Below are 4,662 nucleotides of genomic sequence, written 5' to 3'. Positions count from 1 at the left end.
ATAATTGGTACATTGATGTTACCTGCTAATTGGAAATTGGGTTTGGACCACTAGGAACTTCATGCTCATTGTCATTGAAGATTCTCTTTTGCCATTGAAGTGTTGTTGAAGACTTTGGAATCCTAATAGATTTTCCTGATCTCTTTAGACCATTCTTCATCACTTCATTATTATTATCAGCATGAACATGGATTTTTTCACTGCCTACTCCTCTTCTTCTTGTTGACGCAGCTAGTTTCATCATCTTCATCATGGCACCATCCTTTTTAGAAGTTAACGGAGTAGAGAGGGTGTGTTCTTGGGTGGCCATAGTGAAGTGTAAAGATAAAAAGATCAACAATAAGAAGAGGGTTGTTTTTGTGGAAGTTGTAGAGAGAAATGAAAATGATGCATCATTACTACTACTAGTACTAGCCATGCAAGAAGATTTGATGATCATACAAAAAACCAAAGTACTAGAGCTTAGTTAATCTAAAACAATATTGAAAGGGACTTTAGTATGTGAGAATTGTCCAAAGAAACTTTTTGGAGGTGAAGCTCAATGAAGGTGATGTGATAAGGTAAAGAGGAAAGGAGACTATGACTATATGAGTGAAGTTTCCCTTTAAGGGTATAGATCAGATATATAGTTGGGGACAAACTAAAGGGGTCAAATTATATATCTAATATGAATCATGTCTATTTGATTATTATTGTGCATAAAGTTAGCATACATATATGACATATCTAGTATGAATCATATATATTTTATCAAATAATAAATGTGTGTCATTTTAATTTATAAAACCAAATATTAAAAAAATATATTTCTTATATTTAATGGGGTTGTACATGTGGCTGGATTTATTATCTACTAATATGTGGGTGTTTTTTTCCGTTTGACAAGTTTTACACAAATTGATTAAATTAGGTAATAGATTTTGCACGAATTGAAGTGTTATTCTATCATTTTATACTATAGATTTGGCTTAGAAATACAATTTTGGTTTCTTTTCATTTTTAATTTAGATTTATCTGTTAGTGATAAGGTTTAATGTTTTGAAAGTTTGAGGAAATAGTTGTGCAGAGTGGCTGGGAGTATGTAGAGTATGATGGGACATCTGATGAACTATTGTTAATGTGGGATGATGGTTTGTTTAAAATAAGAAATTGCTATAAAAGAGAGAGGTAGTTGTGTGTTGAAGGAATATTGTCGGAGAATAATGTTAACTGTGCTTTTTTTTTTGTTTATGATGTACATACTAGAGAAGAGAAACTTGTTGTGTGAGAGAAAATAGGTTACGTAGTTAGTTTGTGTCAGGGTCCTTGTTTTTTAGGAACTTTAATGAGATTGTATAGGTGGAAGAAAGGCGAGGCACTGATAACTTATGTTTATTGGCGGTAGATTTCAAGAATAATTGGATAAGTGACATGAATTTGGTGGACTTGTCGATTACTGATCGTAAATTTACAGGGTTCAAAGGACAATTCTGTAGCCGTATTGATAGAGCTCTGATTAGTTTGGAATGGCTTGAGACATTTTCTGGGACTCGCTTAAGAGGGGGTGGACTTGTTAGATCACTACCCTATTATAGTGGAAAATAAGAGGCTAAGGGACGGAGCGAGACTGTTCCAAAGTCTAGATTCATGGTTTACATATGAAGGATTTTTAAGGATGGTTAAGGAGAAATGGAGGAGGCTTGGAAGATGTACAATTCACCAATAAATTGAAGGCTTTGACGGTTCCTTAAGAAGATGGCATAGAGATAATATTGGTGATATGGACAACAAAATTATGTTTGAGGAAGAGATTAAGAAGATAGATGAAATGGTGGATAACGGGGTTCATGATGGGACGGTGGAAGCAAGAAGGAGGGTACTAGTTGCTTGCTATAAAAAATGGTATGTGAGGAATGAACTACATTGAAAGCAGATGTCGAGGTCTAGGCATCCGAGGTACATGGATAAAAATACGAGATATTTTCACAACTTAGCTTCTGCGAGGAGGAGGAAAAATAAGATTGATACTCTGGTTATTAATGGTTGATTGATCAGGAATCAAGCTATGATTATGCCATCAAGGAGTTTTACAAGGATTTATATCATCAAAAGAAATCTCTTATTGTAGGGTTCAGAGATGGTCTGGTGAAAATGGTCAGTGAGGAGGATGCTATGGCTTTAGAGTTACTGCCGACACCTCAGGAGGTTAGACAGACAATGTGGGATTGTGAATCATCTAAGACTCCATAAAGTGATGGTTACAACATGAACTTTATAAAGAAGTGTTGGGATAAAATTGGCTCTGAATTCACAGTAGCGATACTAGACTTTTTCCAATCTTCCAGGTTACCGTCAGATGCTAATGTCACTTGGGTGAAGTTGGCCCCCCAAATTTACTGGTGCTAAGAAAATCAAAGACTTTCAACCAATCAGTATGGTGGTGGGGTGTGTGTATAAGGTAATCTCGAATCTGCTAGTTAGGAGAATGCGAGCAGTTATGCCAGAGCTAGTAGGCGAGACATAGAGTGCTTTTGTCAAGGGTCGGAAGATTCATGATGGGCCCTCATTGCGTACGAAACTGTTCAGTGGATCAAACTAAGGAAGAAGAAAGTGGCAATAATAAAGTTAGATTTCCAGAAAGCATATGATAGAGTCAAGTGGAGTTTTATGGACCTTGTATTGCAAAAGATGGGATTTGGACGAAGATGGAGAAGTTGGGTTATGGAGTGTGCCAGTATGTGTTCTATGTCAATGTTGATAAACGACTCGCCTTCTAAGCCATTCAAGATGGAAAGAGGCCTGCGACAAGGCGATTCTCTGTCTCTTTTTTTGTTCATAGGATGATTGGAGAAGCTGTTAGAAACGGTTGCATATCTCAGTTGTTGGTTGGGAGAGATCATATTGAGTTGTCGCATCTTCATTTTGCAGATGATACTATTTTGTTCTGCCCATCCAAGGAAGAGACCATTAAGAATTACAAGAGGCTGCTTCGGTGCTTTGAGCTGATGTCAGGTTTAAGCATTAATTTTGATAAATCTAGCTTGATTTCTATTAATTGTGACGAGAAGTGGATACAACGTATGTGTAGTATGTTGGGCTGTAAGGAAGCCACTCTCCCATTTAAATATCTGGGTATCTTGCTAGGAGCAAATCCGAGGTTAGTTAAGACTTGGAAGCTAATAATAGACAACGTGGAAGAAAAAATTAGCCTCTGAAAAGTAAAGGCTCTAATAAAGCCAGTAAGTTGGTGCTTATCAAATCTATGTTGAATAGCCTTCCGACTTATTATTTGAGCTTATATAAAATGCCTAAGGCTGTTGCAGAGAAGCTAATTTCTCTGCAAAAAAAAATTTCTATAGAGTAAGGAGGATGGGAGGAATGGTATGGCTTTGATTAAGTGGGAAGTGGTGTAGGCTCCTAAAAGGCTAGGAGGGTTGGGAGTTGGAGATGCTTTGGTTCGCAACACAGCTCTTCTGTTTAGGTGGTGGTAGCGCTTTTCAAAGGAGGAGTACCCGTTGTGGAAGAAGGTGGCCTGCTCCTATAATAACCTGAATCCAAATGTTCCTCTGTCCACCCAGGAATTACCTACTCGGAAGGTCTGTGAAGGGATATTTGTCAGTTACAGTTCACGAACCAAGAAGTTAGACAAAAGATGATTACTGGACTGTCTATTGAGGTTGGTGATGGGAGAGGAACTCATTTCTGGGAGGATGTCTGGCTTCTTGGAGTTTCTTTAAAAGATCGTTTTCCAAGACCCTTCTCAGTTTCAAATCAAAGAGGATTGGTGATAGGGGATTGTGAGTTTTAAGATGGGTTAGAGTGAATATGAAACTTTTAATGGAGGAGAGGACTATTCCAATGGGAGTTGGATATAGTGAACCAACTACACGATACATTAAGGCTGGTCAGAATTTCATATGGTAGAGAGGATAGAGTTGTGTGGAAATATGATAAACAAGGAGTTTTTTCTACTAACTCATTTGTGTAGGTGTTGCAGGCGAAAATGGTTTTGGAGGATATAACAAGCTACAATTTTACTAGGACTATTTGGAAAGGGCTAGTTCCACCAAAAGTAGAGTTGTTTGTTTAGTTTGTCTTGACTGGCAGGTCAGTACGAAGGAGAGATTGAGTCGATTTGGGGTTATTAACCCACAAGATACTTTATGTGTCTTATGTAATAAAGGTGTTGAATATGGTCACCACTTGTTTCTTGGCTGTAGTTTTTCTTGGCAAGTTTGGTGTGCTTGGATATCATATGTTGGTAGACAATGGACTTGTCCAGATACGTTGAAAGAGAATTTCCAAAGTTGGACTGAGATATCACATAGGAAGGAGGAGTGCAAGAGATGGATGATGTGCTTTTGTATGATCATCTAGAACATATGGCTAGAAAGAAACAGAAGGATTTTTCAGAACAAAGAAAAAGGAGTTGAGGAGATTATTAAGGGTTAAGTATTGTTTTCGTCCTTAACGTCTTGGGTCAAAATCAAAATCGTCCCCGACCTTTTTTCGTTATTAAAACCATCCTCAACGTTCAAAAACGCTTTAAAATCATCATTTTTACCAATTTTATTTTTATTATTACCAAACTACCCCTCATTTAAAAAATTATAAAATAAATAAAAAAGAAAGGAAAGAAAGGGGTATAAAGAGAAACGGGGGGAGAGAAAGAAGGGGGTGGGG

The sequence above is a fragment of the Arachis ipaensis genome, chromosome B04, assembly GCF_000816755.2.
Source record: "Arachis ipaensis cultivar K30076 chromosome B04, Araip1.1, whole genome shotgun sequence".
Lineage (NCBI taxonomy): Eukaryota > Viridiplantae > Streptophyta > Magnoliopsida > Fabales > Fabaceae > Arachis > Arachis ipaensis.
The sequence above is the reverse complement of the archived record's forward strand: the minus strand, read 5'-3'. Positions refer to the sequence as shown.